The sequence below is a fragment of the Antennarius striatus genome, chromosome 21 (genome assembly GCF_040054535.1).
Source record: "Antennarius striatus isolate MH-2024 chromosome 21, ASM4005453v1, whole genome shotgun sequence".
NCBI classification, from domain to species: domain Eukaryota; kingdom Metazoa; phylum Chordata; class Actinopteri; order Lophiiformes; family Antennariidae; genus Antennarius; species Antennarius striatus.
In genome coordinates this window covers 3,723,539-3,746,116 of record NC_090796.1, presented here as the reverse complement: position 1 = coordinate 3,746,116, position 22,578 = coordinate 3,723,539, and the positions used below count along the sequence as shown (strand labels likewise).

The 22,578-nt window shown below is 42.5% G+C and overlaps 1 long non-coding RNA gene across 2 annotated transcripts; it reads left to right on the top strand.

The window, feature by feature from the left end:
- The first annotated feature begins 9,431 nt into the window (after positions 1-9,431).
- On the top strand, positions 9,432-21,926 carry LOC137588719 (uncharacterized). 2 transcript variants are annotated; one of them, XR_011034091.1, is made up of 3 exons: positions 9,432-9,613; positions 9,745-9,824; positions 21,310-21,926. It is a non-coding gene; the product is annotated as an uncharacterized lncRNA (long non-coding RNA). The 2 variants fall into 2 exon arrangements; XR_011034090.1 differs by having other exon boundaries at positions 21,250-21,926.
- Positions 21,927-22,578: the final 652 nt, after the last annotated feature.

The window sequence follows — 22,578 nt, the reverse complement described above, 5'->3', positions numbered from 1 at the left end:
CCTTCTTGGAGTCCCTGGGAGGAGTACTGAATAGTGCTCTGACTGGGGACACCATTGTTCTCCTTGGGGACTTCAATGCTCACGTGGGCAATGACAGTGAGACCAGGAAAGGTGTTGATTGGGATGAAAGGCCTCCCAAATCTGAACACGAGTAGTGTTCTATTATTGGACTTCTGTGCTAGTCATAGTTTGTCCATAACAAACATTTTGTTCAGTCACAGGGATGTCCATAAGTGCACATGGCACCAAGACACCCTAGGCCGGAGGTTGATGATTGACTTCGTTGACAACTGATTGACAATTCCCACCTCCGGGAGAGCTTCTCCCAGTTCCCGCAGGAGGCCGGGGACATGAGTCAGAGTGGACCATGTTCTCCGCCCCCATTGTCGAAGCTGCTGCTCGGAACTGTGGTCACAAGGTCTCTGGTGCCTGTTGCGGCAGTAACCCCCGAACCTGGTGGTGGACACCAGAAGTAAGGGATGCCGTCAAGCTGAAGAACGAGTCCTATCAAGTCTTGCTGAATTGTAGGACTCCGGAGGCAGCTGACGGGTACAAGTAGGCCAGGCGTACTGCGGCTTGAGTAGTCGCGGAGGCAAAAACTCGGGTCTGGGAGGATTTCGGAGAGGCCATGGAAGAAGACTATCGGTCAGCCTTGAAGAAATTCTGGCAGACTATTTGGCGCCTCAGGAGGGGAAAGTGGTGCACAGCCAACACTGTATTACAGTAGAGGCGGAGAGCTGCTGACCTCGACTGAGGATATTGTCAGGCAGTGGAACGATTAGTTTGAGGATCTCCTCAATCCCGCTGCCATGTCTTACACAGAGGAAGCAGAGGCTGAGGTTTTAGAGGTGGATTCGTCTATCACCCAAGCTGAAGACACTGAGGTGGTTGCCAAACTCTTTGGTGGCAAAGCACCGGGGGTGGATGAGATTCGCCCTGAGTACCTCAAGTTTCTGGATGTGCAAGGACTGTCATGGTTGACACGTCTCTGTAACACTGCATGGCAGTCAGGGACAGTACCTCTGGATTGGCAGACAGGGGCGGTGGTCCCTCTTTTCAAAAAGGGGGACTGGAGGATGTGTTCCAACTATAGGGGGATCACACTCCTCAGCCTCCCGAGGAAAGTCTATTCCAGGGTACTGGAGAGGAGGATTAGACCGATAGTCGAACTGTGGATTCGGGAGGAACAATTTGGTTTTCGTCCCGGTCGTGGAATACTGGACCAGCTCTACACCCTCCATCGAGTGCTCGAGGGCTCATGGGAGTTTGCCCAACCAGTCCACATGTGCTTTGTGGACCTGGAGAAGGCATTCGATCGTGTCTCTCGTGGTATCTTGTGGGGAGTGCTTCGGGAGTATGGGGTCCGGGGCCCTTTGCTGAGGGCTGTCTGGTCCCTGTATGACTGAAGCCAGAGCTTGGTTCGCATTGCCGGCAGTAAGTCAGACCTGTTCCGGGTGCATTTTGGACTCTGGCAGGGCTGCCCTCGATCACCGGTTCTGCTCATAATCTTTATGGACAGAATTTCTAGGCGCAGCCAGGGTCCAGAGGGAGTCCGGTTTGGGGACCAAAGGATTTCATCTCTGCTTTTTGCAGACGATTTTGTCCTGTTGGCGTCATCAAACCTGGACCTTCAGCGTGCACCGGGACGGTTTGCTGCCGAGTGTGACGCGAGTGGGATGAGGATCGGCGCCTCTAAATCCAAGGCCATGGTTCTCGACCGGAAAAGGGTGGTGTGCCCTCTTCAGGTCGGTGGAGAGTCCTTGCCCCAAGTGGAGGAGTTTAAGTATCTTGGGGTTTTGTTCACGAGTGAGGGAAGGATGGAACGTGAGATTGACAGATGGATTGGTGCAGCTTCTGCAGTGATGTAGTCGCTGTACAGGTCCGTTGTGGTGAAGAGGGAGCTGAGTCGTAAGAAAAAGCTCTCGATTTACCGGTTAATCTATGTTCCTACTCTCACCTATGGTCATGAGCTTTGTGTCATGACCGAAAGGACAAGATCCTGGATACAAGCGGCTGAAATGAGTTTCCTCCGCAGAGTGGCTGGGCGCACCCTTAAAGATAGGGTGAGGAGCTCAGTCACCAGGGAGGAGCTTGGAGTAGAGCCACTGCTACTCCGCCTCGAGCGGAGCCAGATGAGGTGGCTTGGGGATCTGTTCCGGTGGTCTCCTGCCTCCAGATGGTAATGGATAACATGTCTCAATGTGGTCCGGATCTATAGTTATCTCCAGATCCCTCTGTTGAGAACTCACTTGTTGTTCCATAGTATCTAGGTCGGCGCTGCGCTCAGTTCCCTCTCCCCTGGCCACAGCATGTGTGTAATTCCTCAGCTTGATTTTGATGCCAGTGATGATCACATCATTTATACGAATGCTTTATTCCAAATCAACCATTCTTTGTTGTTCCTGTTCTAAGACAACAATTCTTTGGTCTTTTTCATCTATGTTTTTCCGCATTTTCTTCATTTCGTCCTTCATTTTTTCCATGGCGTCCAGCATCGGTTTTAGCTTTTCTTCCAACTTTTTATCAAAGTTTCTTAACAAATCTTTCCCTAACATATCAAAATTGCTCTTTAGCACTTTCATAGAAAAGACCATCTGGTCTAAAGCAGTGGTCCCCAACCCCTGGGCCATGGACCGGTACCGGTACAGGGTCACACAGAAAGAAAAAATAATTTACATTACTTCCATTTTATTTATTTATTTAAACAGGTTCGTGGTGCAAAAAAGGTTGGGGACCGCTAAAGTATTCTCTGATTTTCCTCTTCCTCTCGTCATTTTGCAGAGAATCAGTGAGAGTCAGTACAAGTTAGAGAGACAGTGAAAACAGGAGACAGAAGAACGACGTCCGCTCCCGTTGAGAGCCGGAAGAGGTTTTTTACCACTTCCAGCAATTCAGCAAGTGATAAAAAAACCACTCCCGGCCCTCAACCAATTCAGCAATATATTCTCCTTTAATAATTCTGCTGTAGAATATACTTGTAAAAGGGGTTAATAGGAAATGGTGTGTGCAGATATAGAATGGAAAATGACAAGAATCAGAATTTTTAGATTATTCATCACTTTTGCATTGGCATAATCACATAACCTGTAAGATCAAACATAATAATGTAATCTAAACAGACCAAAGTCACTGATCTTTTATCGTATTACCTGTTTGTCATTTTCAAATAATTCTGAGTATAATTAAGACAATGTTAATGATGCCAAAGGAATGCACAGAAGTTGTAGTATCAACATGATGTCTGAGTTACATGGTTTAATGATTCCATCTAATTAATATTAAAACACAATAGGGGAGTGTTTATTGGAGGGATTTTAAAGAAAGAATTAGGCCTCTTGGGTCATTTAAATAACTGGTAAGCAGACCACACATGATCACATGAGAACAAATGTCAGGGAAATGAACATGGTTTGTAAAAACACACAGAAATGGAGACATTTATTGTGCAACTTGGAGACTTGACTTTCAGCTTTAGTGTACCATTGTAGAAATGAGACAATCCCATTAAAACAGTTCATTTTATTCATTAGTTTAAGTCCATTTATGTCATTATGGTGAGTGGATGATTAGAGGGGTTTCATGCATGAACTTTTAACTTAATTAATACACTAAGTCATCAAGAGTGAATTGGTTGCACATTTGTCTTTGACATTTGCTGAAGGAAAAACGTGGTAATAAACGTAATAGCTCAGCTCCATTAGGTGCCCCAGGGAACTGCATGCACAGTAGCAGACCTCCACTTAAGTGTATGCAGAAATAATTAATACACCTTTGATTGTCCTACTGTTACATATCTGTAGTAAAGCCAGATAACTTAATGCCACTCTCTCAGTGATGAACAAAACCAGCTCAGCAGTGATGCACGTAACATAAATGGGGGCTCGTCCGGGAACCGAATACGGGACCCCTCTGACTTTGTTGGTTAATTGAGCTCTCGCAGTTTTTTGGTTTATTGACTTCTCGCAACTTTTTGGTTAATTGACTTTTCGCTCAACCTCTCGTACATCCATATGGTAATTGAACTAGTTCAGATTGTTAGTTATTTATTGATACTGTGGTTAGGAAATTGACGGGCGAAAACCGCTAGTCAGAGGCAGGTGTGTTGATTGAGATTGGATTGCACCAATTATGTGTGACTTGGATTTATTCCTGGCCTCGCCCTCTCCTGAACAAATTGATAGTTGCCGTAAGGATGATTTAGCTGAAATAGCGGACCACTTCAACATTGTGTATTCCAAACAACTATTAAAAAGGGAGCTTAGAGCCCTAATTGGAGATGATTGCAGCACCTGTACATCTGGAGCCTGTTATGCTGAAAGGTGGCACCCCGAGTGAAGGGGAGGGTGACCACAAGCTGATGAGTGTGCCTGATACAGTGCCTGCAGCTGCTGAAGATGGAGGAGAGGAAGGGCGGTGTCCACAAAATGCCCGTTACCCTTCTTTGCTGTGAGCCTCTCCCAAAACAGTTCAGAATCCAGAGATGATTCTAAGCTAAAAGTACACCCTGCATGTCTCCAAATGGAGTCTGAGGAAAAGGCTTGACAGGCACAGCTGCAATACCAGCTGGACATCCGAAACTTGGAAATTGAGGTTGAGACAGCCATACGGCTCCGCCACCTAGAACTACAGGCCAAGAAGGAGGACGCACCACCTGCGTCCACTGATGCCTCAGGTATGTTTCCTGCTTCCACCAGGTTACCACAAGCTACCGTTTGATGTTAGTAAGCACATTGCTTTAGTGCCCACATTTCACAACTCTGAAGTGGACTCCTATTTTAGCACATTTGAGCGCATTGCTTCTGCCCTGAAGTGGCCAGTCGACGTCTGGTCTCTTGTCTCTTGTTGGGGAGGCTATTTGAACTGCTCCTCTAGGACACTTAAGGTGAGTAACAGTGTCATGTGTCTGTCATGACACGTATGTTTTTGTCAGGACTCGTATGTCGTTTGTCATGACTCGTATGTCGTTTCTGTCATGGTGTCCAGGTTCGGTATTTGAAGGCAATACCCAGTGGTCTGCATTTTAAGGGGAGGGGTGTTACGGCCCCTGCCGTGCCCTCATTGGTTAACCCTCTGTTCATGTGTGAACTATGTAAAATGCAGTGTGTCATCCCCGGCTCGTGAATGGCTCCAACTGAGAGGGCGTCGATCTCGGCTTCCTGCTCCTGCAGAGTTCTGACCTGCTGATTGGTGGACGGATGCTGGAAGAGACCAATCAGTGGAATGCAGCCGGAGGCCTCGGCTTTACATTTTTTTTCACTCACTTACAAGCGTTTGTCCAAACAATAGTCACATTTTCAAAACTCTAAACACAATTAACACAGCATCGGTCTTTTGTGGCCATACCATTCACACTTTTCATGTTGCTTTCACACAATATGCAGTCAATGAACATATTTCCACAATGCTTACATTTTCTTAACAGACAAGCTATACCTCCCAACAAAATTATGGATTGTTTTTAATTATTTTCAAATGTTAACACACAACATCCCACAATAGCAACAATATCCCAACCTTGGATACAATATAAAAATCTCTGCTTCTGCAATGATATCAGTTCAAAAACAATATATCGCAGCTGATAAACAAACAATTGAATATTTTTTTTAATTTGAATTTTTTTTAAATTTTATATACTCCATTAATCTCCAAAGGGAAATTAGTGGCCCACTCTAGTGTTTGTAATTCATACGTGCATATACTGTATTAGTTTGTACAGACCCTGAACACACACACACACACACAGGGGTCCTGTACACATGCAGGGGAGGTAGAGTGGCGGGCAACTCCTTTATGGTGTGCCCAAATGAGCAACTTGTAAGGGGGAAGAAGCCTTGCTCAAGGGCGCCTCGGCAGTGCTCCGAGGTGAGCTGACACCTCCCACTGTCAGCTCACACTCTAGGTATTTTTGGGCGGGAGTGGGAATCAAACTGCCGATCTTGGAACATTGCTCTACCGCTGAGTCACTTCCGCCCCATTGACACACAGCTGATCACTGCCAAGGTTGGATCAGGTATACCAAGCGGTTCTATCCCAGGTGCATTGCCTTGGATGATATCAGAGATCATAGAGATAAGAAACAGTAATTTTGTGTTTTTTTAACGTAAGCCCCCCCGGCCCTCTTTTTTTTCTGGGCTTTTTGCTGTTGTTGTCTTTTTTTTTGTTCAGAATGCTCTTGTGTGTTTCATGGATATTGTAAACAGTATTTTTACTGTACCTCCTGTAATAAACTGCAAAGGAAAAAACTGATTTGCTTTTTACTGGAATTCTTTTGAATGTGAACATTGCATGTGGACATAAAGTTCCCAACCAAGAAATTGTGTGTACATTTTGCATACAAATACCTGTAAAACTGAAACATAAAAGTCTATACAACTTTTATAATGTCGGCAATAACCAGTATTTTGAAACCCAGTGTACTTTGATTTACTGTATGTACATTATGATGTGAAAACAAGCATTATTCTTTGACATAGTAATTTCATTTTGAGTCGAATTTACAGTGTTTGGTAAAGTGTGTCTGCAGAGAAAGATTTGTTCTATTATGAAATGAAGAGTTAGTATATATTCAACAAAATGTGTTTTTGAGAAGAAAATTAAACATTTGGTCGATTGTGCTTTGTAGGTGTGAGTCTGTGTTAAGAGTTTAGAAAAAAGTATTTGAAGTATGGGTAAGTGCTTGCTAGTGACTGAAAAAAACTGTAAAAGCCCCACGAACGTGACAGTCGAGGAGCCACCTTTGTAGACACACTGCTTGCCACATGCCTCTTGACTTCTGTGAGACGTCTTTGATTGTGTGTGACGTCTTTGATTGTGTGTGAATTGAGGCACTTAGTTGTTCAGGATTTGTGTGACAAGACGGGCCAGGGACAAGATCCCATGGGTACAGGGGTAGTCGGGTGGTACGGAGTCGTCGCTTCATTTGGGGGCGGCATGGTTGCTTGGCGGCTTGGCCCCTCTCCCGCGGATCTTCTCTCCCATCTACCTGTGGGTGCTGCACGGCTCACCTGCTGGCCTATTGGGCGTGGCATGTTAGGTCGGCTTTGAGGCATTTGCTTTGCCGCCGCTGTTGGTTGGGGGGCTGGGGTTGGTGGCCAGCAGTAGGTTTACTTTGCTGGGTGCTGGGGTGTGGGATGGCTTCGCCATCGATTTCCCACTGGACCTGGGCTATGAGCGGGGCTCGGTGCGGTGGCACCTGTGGGCGGGTTGGCTGCGGTTGTCCTCTGATAGGGCCTGGCATGGGCTACTGAGGACGGCCGGCGGTATGCAGGGATTGGCTGCCCCTGGTCGGCTTTCCTCTGTGGGCAGCTGCACGGGGGGGCTAGCGGCCCGCTGGGGATCTCTGTCGTATCTGGAGGGTTGGTGGGGCCCCTATCTTTGGTCTGCCCATGCTTTTGGGAGGCATGACGGGCATGTGGGGTTGTAAGACCCCATGCCAAGTCTAGGGGGGCTATGTGGGGGGTGGGTCACATGTCGCCCGGTCACTGCGGCTGACCCCTGGTGCTGCGGGGGGCATTCCTGTCTCCTGGGGTTGGGGGATTGGGCGGAATGTGGGCGTGGGGGGGTGGGGGTCGGTGGGCGGCCTCCCTGCCCCGTGCCCCTTGGGCCTGTCTCGTGCGCCCTGGCGGTGGCGGTCGTTGCCTCCTTTGGATCCCTGGGTCTGCGTGGTTCTCGGTGTCCCCAGTGGCTCTTCGGGTGATGGCTTCTGGATGCTCCTGGCTGCTGGGGTTGGGAGTGCTCGGCTGGCGTGGCCCTGTTGAGTTCTGGTAGCCTATCTGGGTGTTGGTTTCATCACACATGCATTTTGGGTCAGGGCTTACCAGCTCCTGTCGAGTCCAATTATTGAGAACCATTGCGTCCTTGACGGAACACCCAGCTCCCAGTGCCTGTCCCGACGATCGTTTATTTGTTCCTGTTAGTCTCCACCCTCAGGTCCTGCAGTGTGGACATGGTTCCAGACTGGTGTGCCACCCAGGAGTTAGGCGCACTATGGCTTTGTTAAGGCAGCGGTTTTGGTGGCCGTCCATGGAGGAAGATGTCAAAGAGTTCGTTGCTCCTTGTCCCACCTGTGCTCAGCACAAGAACTCCCATCTTCCTCCCTCTGCACTGCCTCTGCCTCGCCGTTCCTGGTCACATATCTCTCTGGATATTGTTACAGGACTGCCAGTCTCTGAGGGTAACACGGTGATTCTCACTGTCATTGATCATTTTTCTAAGTCTGTACATTTGATACCGTTACTCAAGTCGCCGTCTGCCAAAGAGACTGCTGAGCTGCTGCTTCTCCACATTTTCCGGCTGCATGGTCTCCCTAGTGACGTGGTCTCTGATCGGGGGCTGCAATTTACATCACGCTTTTGGCAGGAGTTCTGCAGTATGCTGGGGGCCAAGGTCAGTCTGACCTCCAGGTTTCATCCACAATCCAACGGCCAAGCGGAACGTATGAATCAGGAGATGGAGACAGCATTGCGTTGTCTGGCATCTCGCAACCCGTCATCATGGTCTAGACAATTACTCTGGGTGGAGTACGCCCACAACACCCTGCCCAGCTCTGCCACCAGTCTCTCACCCTTTCAGTGCTCACAGGGCTTTCAACCGCAGCTTTTTCCAGAGCAGGAACGGGAGGTCGGTGTCCCTTCAGTCCAGATGTTTATTCGACGATGCCGCCGGACCTGGATGCAGGCCCGGGCCACCTTACTCCGTTCATCAGATCGGTACAGGCGGTCCACCAACAGGAGAAGCACCCCTGCTCCACTATACACACTGGGTCAACGGGTCTGGTTGTCAACATGCGATCTTCCTCTACGTGTTGAATCTAGGAAGCTGGCTCCTCGGTTTGTGGGGCCATTCCCTATCTCTAAGATAATCAGCCCAGTAGCCGTTCTTCTGCGACTGCCCCGCTCCATAGGGATACACCCCATATTTCATGTGTCTAGGATTAAACCAGTGAGAGAGAGCCCATTGCAACCCCCTTCCAAACCCCATCAACCCCCCCGGCTCATCGATGGTGCCCCTGCCTGCACGGTCCATCGCCTCCTCAGGTCTCGGCTTCGGGGCAGGGGCATCCAGTATTTGGTTGACTGGGAGGGGTACGGTCCAGAGGAACGTTCTTGGGTCCCGGCTCGGAGCATCCTGGATCCAGCCCTCATCAGGGAGTTCCATCAGGATCATCCCAACCAGCCTGGTGGGACGTCTGTAGAGGGGGGGGGGTGTTCTGTCACATCTCGGGTCTAATAGTTTCAGTTTGTTTTCTTTCTGTTAACATACTGTATATCATTCCAGATCCTGTCTCATCTTCAGTCAGTTCATTCCCTGCACCTGCCGTTTCTCCACATACCTGCAGCCACTCCCCAATCTGTCCCCACACTACAAATGCCAGCTCAGCCTTCTGCTCTCTGCCAGATTGTTTAGTGTTTGCCCTGACTCTCCAGCCTTTGATTTCTGCCTGTTGTTCCAATTCTTGTTTCTGACCCAGCCTGTTTCCTGGACCCTGCCTTTCGTCGACCCCTCTTTGGATTTTTCTGCCTGATTTTGGATTGCCTTCCTGTGTACGACTTTGTCTGGTTTTTGGACTCTGCCTGTTTGTCTGTCGTTTGGATGTTGGCCTGATTACCCGGTACCTGACCTCTGCCTAAAATATTAAACCTGTTCTGAGAATGCCCACTACTCTGTCGTGCGTTTGGGTTCCCCTTGCCAGTCATGTTCAATCCCCTGACACAGACAATTATTCTATCTGTCTTCCATCAGCAGAGTCATAAGCCATCATCACCACCAGCATCTACACTCTATAAGGGGAGATTCGACGGATCACAATCTCCAAAGATAATGTAAGTTCCAGAGTAATTATGGATATAGTCTAGTGTAATAACGACTTTTATTCCATTCACTTATGTTACACTGATTCTGACTTCAGTTCAATCAGCAGGTTCAAATGTAATAAAACTTTTCAAAGAAAGTGAGCTCACCTTAACTAAATGATTCCTCATGGTGATCCTCAAGCTGGATGACTAGTGTAATTAGTAGAACTGAATAAATGTTCTGTTAAATTCATGTGGTGAAAACAAACATTTGTTTTGATCTTTATTTTGCTGCAATTAAGTTTAGTCCCTTTAGTTTCCTTTAAATTTTAAATGGAAAGCACAGACTTTTCATTTTTTTCTGGTGGGATCAACCAAAAAAAATACTTAAGACCACTGCTCTAAGGTCATCCACACTGGCCTCATTCAGTAACCCAAGTTATTTTTAATTATTAATCTTGCAACACTGTCCTAAAATAACTTTTGCAAGAGAATGACAAATAGTTGGGTTTCACTATAGGGTACTGCTTTTTGGCCAATTTTTGATATGTCTGATATACATCCAACATCAACTCAGACTCTTCTAGGGAGGTTAATTTCACAAACATTCCAGTTGTTAGAACTGTTGACTAACCTGAACACAAAGTCCCAGGAGCAGGCAGCCTGCAGTTACAGTCAGCTCTGTGATTGCAGGCTTGTTCATTCAACCCCTGAAACCCATTCTGTACTTATCTAATCAGGTCTGGCCTCCAGGCAAAGTGACTTCATGCATACACTTCGGAAGACCTTTTAATTTATGCACTTATTACTGTAGCCTTTTAACCTCACACTTCAGAATTTAATTTAATACAGACCTCATTGTAGTTGCATGTCAATACATTTAATGAGTCAATGAGTCAAACTTATTTTTGTTCTCAACCATACTGAGCAGTCCTCATGTGAACTTATTCAGCTAAACAAATACACATAAGGGTGCACATTAATATTTGCCCATTGTGTAATATTCTATAGAAACGTCTGTGGAACAGAGTAAATAGTGCTCGTCTTTGGGATTTTATTACAGCAGGAATCATGCTTCTTTTTCTATGATGTAAGTTCTAAGATGTATAAATCTATTGGCAAGAGGATGAAGGGACCACTGATAAGCTGCCCAATCAGATGAGGATGTATGCTGCTTACACAGTAACTGGTAAAGTGCAAAGACCTGTAACAGATTTCAATCATCCCTATAATGTAAAAGCATGACATCTCTATCTCGTGCCAAAATAAACAGAATAAAAACAGGGATAAAAAAACTAACACAGAGCAGACTATTAATAATAATAATAATAATAATAATAATAATAATAATAATAATGTTGTTATTATTATTATTACCCGGGTGCAAGCTCTGGTACTTTATGTGTGTTTCTGTCTACGTGAGTGAGTGTTTTAACATCTTTTGACATACTAAATGCCATGTCAGATAATGGGTAGCATAAATCCTCCACTTTTTTTTTAGCCTTTAGCCTTTGCAAAATATCATTGTGACTGAATGCAAAAAAGGCATATTCATTAACATCCACAATGTGTCTGAGTTAGCCTGTGTGTGTGTGTGTGTGTGTGTGTGTGTGTGTGTGTGTGTGTGTGTGTGTGTGCGTGTGCGTGTGCGTGTGTGTGTGTGTGTGTGTGTGTGTGTGTGTGTGTGTAAGTACAAGGAGGTACAGAACTGGAGACACGATTTGAAGTTGTACAAGTGCACAACTTGCATAACACATACTTGTTCTGAATCTAACAGTCAGGGAGACTTCAGTCAGCCTGTCATTTGTTCTATGGGTAAAATGAAGGTTCTCAATGTAGAAGACAGTGATGTGTAGCAGGGAAGACATGAATGCACATGATAGAAACTTTTATACAACACATAATATATTTTATATAAAAAGGTTCAGTGGTTGTGTGCACTTGATGTCTTATGTTCGTGACCAACCTACAAATCATGACAGAAGATGGCCCATTTCTTTGCCTGCAGTCAAGATCAAAATGAATAGGATTCAACACATCATTCAGATTTACAATACCATCTAATGAGGGATGGACATTGATTTTCTATTCAAAAAAGTCATTGATTCATCTTTGAATATTATGATGATGATTTTGGCATCAACATTTTCCCTGCTTTTACCCACACCCAATGGAAACACTACACCCACAGGCTTTTTGCAAAAGAAGAACAATCCAAGACCACAAATCAGACACAGAAGCTGTGCTGTGGTATGTAATCCCTCTAAGTAAATGTCGGAAATAGCTTTTAGAATAGCATTGTGAAACTTTGAAATAGTAACTTTGCTTCAGTGTCAAACTTTATTCTTTACATAATGACCTTAATTGAAAATCATGCCATGTCCGCTCACGAGTGAAGGCATTTATGTTGCCTTCCACTGATGAGGACAACCCCGCATCAATCCATAAATATCAGGTGGTTTCCCCATTGATTTAGGGCACCCTCAGAAGAACCCCTGACACAACGAGGAAGATCTGAGAGTGAAATATTCTCATCCTCTTGGAAGACATAAGCAATGAGAACTGTGTCCTTCCTTTTTAGTGACAGGTACTCAACAAGCCTGGATGGGTTGTTGTGTGTTGTGTGTTGCCCGATTGCTGTAGTTGTTTGACCAAATCACACCACACTTCATCAAGGTCACTTAAAATTGCTTATGAATCTAATTAAAAAGGGTTAAAGTAACCCACTTTTAAAACAGACATGAAAGAAATTACATTTTTCAAATGGAGGCAGTGTTGGCACAGTTCGATACAAAGCTTCTTCCTACACAAAAAGAAAAACCAAACACAAAGAAAAAGTGTGTTCTGTTTTGAACACACACGCGTCTAAAATCACTGCTGTCTGTTAAGTGTGTGTGTGTGTGTGTGTGTGTGTGTGTGTGTGTGTGTGTGTGTGTGTGTGTGTGTGTGTGTGTGTGTGTGAGTGTGTGTGTTTAAGTGATTCCTGCAGGATGAAAAAGGATTTAACGGAACAGATTGTTTTGTTCTCCTGTGGGTTTGGACGCATCTCTGCAGCCCATAACAATGTAATTCATTATTCCTCCACAGAGTTCAAAAGCAGGAGGCTCCATTCAAATGTGAGGTTAGACAAAGGCTTATGGATAAATTGGTAAATATGGTAAATTCACAGCTTCCTCCATTGTATGTCCCTCGGTGCAGTTGATAAAATTCCATAAAACCACAGTGAATTTAGAGGTAGCTGTTGCTGCTTATTGCTTATGGTGCTAGTAAATCTTCAAACACACAATCTGTACCGCCTTGGCTGAATCACTCACACACACACACACACACACACACACACACACACACACACACACACACACACACACACACACACACACACACACACACACACACACACACACACACACACACACACACAAGGTTGTAAAATGCAATAACAACTAGCAATTTTCTGGTTAAAAGCAGCCAAGGTCTGACATTATGGAAAGTCTGAACTGATTTAAGCCACATTAACTGTTAGGTTATGCAACTTTTCACTGGTTTTAACATCTGTTTGTCTTGAGAAAGGTTTGTTCACATGAGGTTGACATTAAGATGGACTTTTGTGATACCAAAGGTATGATATGATCTCTTAGGACAGCAGAGTTTGTAGGGACTATTAAATTATTCAGTTACTGCCTCTTTTGGTGACTGACATCTGTTTTAGTGCAGTACATGAGTACATAACACAAAAACGACTATCTAGTATAACAAAATGGGGATAAATACAACGGTTATGATACACACACACACACACACACACACACACACACACACACACACACACACACACACACACACCCAGACACACACAAAACCCTTTTAAATAGTTCTCAACAAACAAACATTATTGGTTCCGAGAGGTTGTTTGTAAGTTGAATTATTCTGAAGTTGTTATTTCTTAAATTCCTATCTATGAACACCATTTAAAGTCATTTAATTGCTATACTCTAAATATTAGTAGCAATGACAATACTCTAATACCGTTGAATGCAGATTATTTTATGGGAAACTTTTGGTCCTTATGATTTAATCCTTGAGGAGAAAAAGCAGAAAAAACTTCAAGGATATCTCAACCACTTTTTAAGTACATACAACAAAAACAGTCTCAGTCAGTTGTTGATATTACTGTAGCATGCAGCACTTAGCTTGCCTTTAGAGTGAAGCAAGAGTAGGAGGTGGAGGAGTTATTGTGGGTCAGAGTCAGAGTTGTCATAAGAGGGATATTCATCACTGCCACTGTCTTCACAAGCCTTTGCATTATCATCCATGATAAATAGCAAAGTATCCAAGTTGGTTATGAAGCCTGACACTGAGATGCTAACAGAGACAACAACAAACAACAACAAGAGGGGAAATGATTATTGCAAATGTTTGTACACAGCTGTACTGCTTGGCAGTAGTTGTGGCAGAAGGGGGAACTGCAGGACAATAATCGGATGTGGCGGTGCATGTTTGTTCGTGTCGCCAAATGTTTGTAAGTTGAATGTTCATAATTTGAGGACTGTCTGTAGCTCTAATGATCAGAACTGCTCCATGCAGCCATTGACCAGGTGTTCAGAGGTGTGAACTTATGCAAGACTTGACACTGAACACCTGTCAAGCTTACTTTTTTTATTCTACATTCTACAGTTTTGTAATTCTGCTTTTAAAGCAGCATGAATGTCATAAAGACCATCCTCACATGCATTCCCATATATATCATTGCTACATACCTGTGATGAAAGAACGAAAACTTTTTTGTTTCAACGTTACATGGCAATAAATCATCCATACTATTCTTCTCAAAAGTAGCAACATCTTTGTTCTGCCAACAGAGATAAGGAAGAGGTTTACACAGGGTTGAATGAAACAAGGGATAGTAAGGAAATGAATGTTAGAGCTGTGTAAGTTTTTTTTTTCAATTAGAGGACATGACAACCCGTTTTAAATGATTTCAATAGGTAATATTATTGCTCTTTTAAATTTAGAGGTGATTCCGCAGTAAATATATTGATGTCAGACAAAGCAGCAGTGTGTTGACCATTGTGTCAATCCCTTAAAATAGCAATAACTGTAACAACCAGAAGGAGCCATTCCTGGATGAAAACATAAACTAATTGCATGTTAAGCTGAAGTGAAAATGATGCCATATCTCACTTGATGTATTACAACAAAGAAATGATTTCCTAATGGATTTGTGATCAAATCTTCTTCAGTACAACATGATGTTATTTTTATAAATGTTCTCATTCATGGTAAAGTATGCAAAGCAGGCTACAATTTGGGGTATCATGGTCCTTACCATCATCAAGTTCAAAGGTTGTTAGGATAGAAGGATGGCAAAGTCCTCCTATTCTTCTTCTAGTCCATTTTTCAGGCGCCTACAGTAAATTATTGATGTCACGTTGAGTTAAAATGTGCTCTGGTCCCACCGAATTTCAACAACAACAGGAATAACCATAGTGTACAATCCAACTGATGTGTTAAATTGTCTCAGATGCTGACCATAAGTGTGTGTGTGTGTGTGTGTGTGTGTGTGTGTGTGTGTGTGTGTGTGTGTGTGTGTGTGCGCGCGCGCTTCTGGCTGTGAATTGGTGCATGTGCCGACAGGTGAGCTGACCGACTCAGAATAGAATCGGGGGCACCACCGTAACCCATCACATCAGACCCCATCACACCACGACCATCGCATGTCTCGACAACCATGCATAACTGCTGTAACCATACCTCCAGTGGACGCATTTAAAGCTTTAAATAACTCGAACATAGCAGGCTTGCATCTCTCCTGCAGTCTGCTGTGCAGTTTATTCACAGTACTGATAATGAGCTATAAAAACTGTGACACATGCATATTTGGTAGGCAATGCCATTCTTTTTTCAGGGCAGATTAAGAGGTAATAACAGGGCCATCTTTACATTCTAAGAGTTGCGGTAGAGATCTTAAATATGAAATTTGCTTTCCAACGTATGGGATTTATAGGTAAAACCTTTATTGAGAGTGTGTACAGTCATGTGTGTACAATAGCGCAGACTAAACAAACAGCTCTAGACAAACAGTTCTAGAAAGGGTCCATTGAGTTGGATGGATTCCACTGAATGACTTGTTAAACTTCTGTGTACATAAAGACAAAGTGTAACACTTCATAAAACTACCACCACCCAAGGTTAAAACATTTACCACACAGTATGAGTTTCTGAGCTGGAGCTGAAAGGAAAAGCAAATACCTTAACATACAGTGCAGCGGCTCAGTGGTAGAGCAGGCGGTAGAGCAGGTCGTCCAATGTTCTAAGATCAGCGGTTTGATTCCTACTCCTGCCCAAAACCAATCGGAGTGTGAGCTGACAGTGAGAGGTGTCAGCTCACCTCTGGAGCACTGCCGAGGCACCCTTGAGCTAGACGCCGTCCCCCTCACAAGTTGCTCATTTGGGGCACTCCACAAAGGGGCTGCCCGCCACTCTACCTCCCGTTGCATGCTTACAGGCCCCCTTGTGTGTGTTTGTGTGTGTTACAGGGGCCTGTACACAAAATAATATATATAATAATATATAATATATATAATATATATATATATATATATATATATATATATATATATATATATATATATATATATATATATATATATATATATATATATAATATATATACCACGCCCTCCTGCATCGAGGGCGTGGTCTGGAATGCAGGAGGGCATGATTTCGAACCCCAGACATGGCGGACACTATCCAGTGAGGGTCCTTAGGCAAGACCCTAATATATATACAGTATATATATATGTGTGTGTGTGTGTGTGTGTGTGTGTGTGTGTGTGTGTGTGTGTGTGTGTGTGTGTGTGTGTGTGTGTGTGTGTGTTTAACAAAGATACTAGAGTGTGCTGTCTTAATTTCCCTTTGGGGATCATAATAAGAATATAAAATTAAAATTAAAAATGATTAAAAATATTGTTTTTAAAAATTCCCTGAAGAAACTATTCCATTGTCCATAAGTGAGGTACTGTAGTTAATTGTATAATAATCCGAGATCATCATCTAATACCACACACAAGATAAAGATACCACAAGATAAAATTTGGGAAAGTAGGTTAACTAGCGTCATTCTTTCTTTGTCTGACGGAGGTAATTACTGTACCCTCCAAAAATAATGAAGAACAGAGAAACAGCCATCCAGATTGTGTTAACTTGCTTAACATTCACCCATGCCTGCTGTCTCCTGTTGTCTGTTAAGAGTCAAACTCAAGGTTCTTCACACTTATAAAAACATAGCTCAGTGCTCGTCACCTCAACCCACACACCACCAGCTCTTGGCTGTTGATGTCTTCCAGCAAACTAAAGTGACAAGGAAGAGCCCTCACACAATACAAAGGTGTTGAAAAGTGGTGAAATGGTGTTCCCTCAAGGTGGAGCCATAAATGATTTGTCTCTATTGATTAAATGTCGACTTAAAGAACAGCAAATTGTAAACACTCGTTGTTCTTAGTGGAATACTTGTGAGAAGAATTATGCAGCAATCGTCTTAACACTCCACCAGCTCTATAATGAGTAAATTGAAAATATCCGTTTAGTTACAGGCCTTTAGAATATTCCTTTCCGTATCCCCATCAGCTGCTCCTCAATGGAGACCTGTTGCCTCATCATTTCGTGGTGATGACCATGATTTTATTGTAACAACAAACAAACAGTGGCTGGCAATCTTCCCAGTGTTTCTGTGTGTTAAGCCAGTGGTGTTGTCAGGTTTCCATTTAATCAAATTAGAATAAAAATCTATCAGGTTTTCATGAAGCAAGACTTCTTTTTCTGCTAACTGTTCACTGGTTTATTTCCACAGACAGCACACACACATACACTAACTCACATGTAAGTAAATTTTGAGGCTGAAGGTACAGTAAGAAATAGGATCTTTGTGGTGAAAGCAATGGCAGCCAATTCCTAAACTCAAAATTTTCTCCTGGCAGACTCAACCATGTCTGGCACAGCTGTGTTTGATCCACAGTTGTAAAATAGTTGCCAAAATCCATTAAAATAACTCAACATTACCAAAAACATTAAAATCCTTGGATGACACATTGATCATAGACTGCATTCAAAGGTTAAACTATGTAATGGTAGCATGCATTTTTAATTAACTTCAGAAAAATCTCTTGACAAAATTTAAATAAAAAATTGCAGGACATCGAGTTCAAGCTGAAGAACATATGTGTTAAGTTTTTTGAAATTAAAAAAAAAAAAAGTTTGGAAGACTGCAACTGGAATGTGTCTACACCAATTTTGAGGAATGGGGTGACAGTATAATCTCACATCTCCCTCTGGAACCCTCTCCTCTTGCGTCTCTCCCCTTTTCTTCCCTTTATTATTTTGCTTGCCTCACTTAAAACCACTTTTCTTTAACAGGGCCAAAAGTATAGTATCAAAGTCAATACAGGGCCTATTTTATGCACTTTCACAGAGAAGGTGTACATTTATTTATTAAAATTACACCACGTATGAAATGATGATTTTACATCTGGACCAACATTTGGGTTTTTATTTAATCAAATACATTTGATCTGGTTAGTTTGGGTTTTACTTTGTGAATTTCAAGCCCACTAATTAATTTTCCATAGCACACCTTCATCATGTCATCATCACCTACTATGGCTGTGTCCTCCCATTATTGGTTGATAGATTGCCCAGAATGGAATTCAGGTCTTTATAAAATGGAGAGATTGTCCCTCTTTTATTGATGACATGGCACACCTTTACCTACTGATGTGTCAAAAATGTTGACCTGTGAGTGTCACTGCTCTCCCATCTTCTCTCGCATCCTTATCATGTAAAGGTTTTATATATTTTGTCAGTTATTTCAGAAAGTTAAAACTGTATTGTAGATAGAAATGAAATGTTTCCAGAATTATTTTTTGGGGGATAATGAGTCTATAGCTTATTGTTTAAATCTCAAAAATTGAGATGATTTCATATAAATCACTTTTAATGCAGATTAAGTGTCACAAATCTCTGTCAGTTTCTCATACTACCAAAGTTATGGAAAGACTGATGACCTGACAGTTATACAGAAGACATTTTTTGACTCCCTCCATAAGTGGGGATGCCACACACATCAGTGCTAAAAAGCTGGCCATTCAGAGATCTGCATCAAATCACATTCATCGAAAGTTGACTGAAAGGTCAAAGTGTGGTAGAAAAACTTGTATGAGCAACAGGGGTAGCCGCAGACTTGAGAAGATTGACAAGTAAAGCCGATTCAAGGACTTGTGGGAGCTTCTCATGGAATAAACTGAGACTGGACTCATAGCTGGCAACCCCGAGATCTTAGTCTAACTGAGTGACTTGAAACGGGTTGTACAAACAAGAAACCCCTAAAACATCTCACAGCTCAAAGAATTCTGTAATGAAGAGCGGGGAAAAGTTTCCTTAGACAGATGTCGGAGATTAGTAGATACTCACTGAAGTCATTCAGCCAGCAGCGGTAACACTAGCTCTGAGGTATCATCAGTTAGAAAACAATTGTTATTTTAGTTTAATAAATGAAATAATGAGGAATTTATACAGAGTCATCGAAATCCAATCTCATTTTTTCCCAGAAAGGAAATTTTAAATATTTTATTTAAAGTATAGGAAGAAAGAGACATTTTCAGAGACTTACAGATTTTTTGAAGATGCAACTGTAGACAGAAATGAAATACAAACAGTGCAGGATGGTTTTTTTAGTTCACTCTACCTATGTTTATTTACTTTATGGGCCATAAATTGTTAATAATTAATCCTTCTGTTTGCTGTGCAAGCAAGTCTTTGGTAATTTTGATTCTACTGTTGCCTGAAGCTCAGAATGCAGCTGGGTGAGTAAATATCAATGTTAGATGCATTAGCAGTCATAGTATTTATTTAAATGTTTGTGCTACATGGGAAACTGATGGCATCTTTTCAGGAGTTGCTAAATGATCCAATCTATTCAGTTTGTTTTGTTTTTTTGCTACTGCCACCAATGAGTGATGAGACTACGAGGTCATCTCATCTGGATGGGGAGTGTATGCCTTGCTTTAAATTCAAAGTCTTCACTCCATCACTTGAGACAAAATCTTTTATTGCTAACCTTGGAGGCTTTTTGCCCATGGCAATTTGACCTTTCAAGTGGCAATAGGTGATTACGGTAGGTTTTTTTTTTTTTTTTTTGTTTTTGTTTCTTTTAATTTAACATTCAGAGTGCAAACCTCTACTAATGCAACTCAGTTTCCACACTAACACCAAAAATGCAATCTCTTTGGCAGAGGTGTTAGTCAACTTTTTCTCCTCAACATTTACCAATACTGAAAACATGGTTTTTATTGCTATTGAACCTCCACCCAAAGGCAGAGATAGAAGATGAAGTGACTTTGAATCAGCAATTCCAATTCTCTAAATTTTAGTTCAAAAAGATTAGAATGATTCATAACAAAAAAAACGTTTTTATATCTACTTTTTCTTGAACTTTAACCTGATCACTATACTGTATATATACTATATATATATATATATATATATATATATATATATATATATATATATATATAGTGCGCACCCTCTCGCATTACCGCATCAACAATTGTAGCTCCTTCTCATCGCGGACAAAACCCAGACAAAACAGAGAGTTAATCATTGGCCCTGCCCGACATAGAAACCAATTTCAACAACTAACAATATCTGTAGATAACTGTTTTATAACCCAAAGTTCAACAGTCAAGAATCTTGGAGTAACGTTAGATTCAACTCTTCAAGCATATTAAAGAGGTGACAAAGATCGCCTTCTTTCATCTACGTAATATTTCCAAAATTAGGTCCTTTCTAGCCATGGCTGATGCAGAAATTTTAATTCATGCCTTTGCGTCCTCTAGACTTGATTATTGTAATTTTCTGTTATCGGGGTTGCCTCGGTCTAGTACTAGGGGCCTTCAGATGGTTCAGAACACAGCAGCAAGAATACTAACTAAAACTGGGAAATTTGACCACATCACCCCAGTATTAGCTGCATTACATTGGCTCCTGATTCATGTTAGGTCCGATTTTAAGGTACTCTTATTGACGTACAAAAGCATTAATGGGCTTGCTCCAACCTATCTGTCTGATCTTGTTAAACCTTACACGCCGATTAGGGCTCTCCGCTCTCAGAATACAGGTCTCTTGTGTGTTCCTAGAGTTAAAAAGAAGTCAGCTGGCCAGAGGGCCTTCTCCTATCGTGCCCCTTTCCTATGGAATAATCTCCCTATAGGTATTAAACAGTCTGAATCCATAGATATCTTTAAATCTAGACTCAAAACATATCTGTTCTACCTAACATATAAGTAATATCGGGGGTGGCAGTCTCAATGTTTAGGTTTAGCCTAGTCTTGCCGATGAGCTATAGGATTTCTTAGTTAGGCCCCTGCCTCCCATTAATCCTCTGCTATTCTGGTCCCTCTAGCACCACTCTCGCCCCTGCTCTCTCTATCTCTCTCCCTCCTTCTCCTGTTCTCACTCTCAGGCCTTTGTGTGGTGGATCATCGGCAATCGGCTACCTCTGTCTGCTTCCGTGGCTGACGATATCACAAGCTGCACAATGGTCCTGTTTCACCATCCACTAGGGGAGTGCTGGTTCTGCCTCATTTGGTTCTGCTCTGGTTTTTGAGTTTTGGCAGAGTGATCTTACACTATAACTTTTTTGAGATCAATGACTTAGGCACTGTTTGGTTTGTCCTCAGAGTGGTGGATCCTCTGCAATCGGTGACCTCTATGTGCTTCATCGGCTGGTGGTGATTCGCTCTACTGGATGGATCAGCGTGCCTTTGTCATACATTTATTATTGTTATTGTTACTGTCATTGTTATTATTATTGTGTTGTTAATCTGTACATGCGATATCTATTGCTTCGTCTGTCCACTCCTGGAAGAGGGGTCCCTCCTCTGCAGTCTTCCTGAGGTCTCTCCCATCCATTTTTTCCCCCTGTTAAAAGGGTTTTGGGGGGAGTTGTTCCTTATCCGATGTGAGGGTCGTACTGCTCGCAGTGCACAAAGGTCAGAGGGATATCGTCCATGTGCAGATTGTAAAGCCGTTTAAGACATTGTGAATCTGGGCTATATAAGAATAAATAAACTTGAAACTTGAAACTAGTAGGCAGTCACGTGAGACACAAACGTGCATTACACAGTCGATAAGAGTATGGGAAAAGATAATACAGATAGAAGGTGGATTAATATCAGTATGGGGAGGGTTGGTAAATGTTCAAATTACAAAAAAAAAAGAAGATAAATACATCTCGATCTCGATTGCAGTATCCTCAATTGCACGTGGTTCCTGGAGTGCATTGACCGCAAAGAATGAGGGCGCACTGTATATTAGTTTATATTTAAAAATTAGTTTGGAATAGAGATTATTTGATATATCAGTTACATTAAAAACTTCACTATTCTCATTCATAGTTCACAAGTTTCTCAGTTTCACACATTATCATTTATAAAACAGACAGGATCAAACACAATCTTCCAAATTAATAGATAGTCTCTCATCTCCTCATGTAGTTTAAAGATATTGTTTGCTGTGGATTTTCTGAACGAACTGCATCTTTTGAAAAAAATGGCTGAATGGATTCCTTATTTAAATCAGTCACGCTTTGTCAATGATTAGCTCAATCTTCTAGGCAGGGTGTAATTTTTTGAGACAGACAGATAGATAGATAGATAGATAGATAGATAGATAGATAGATAGATAGATAGATAGATAGATAGATAGATAGATAGATAGATAGATAGATAGA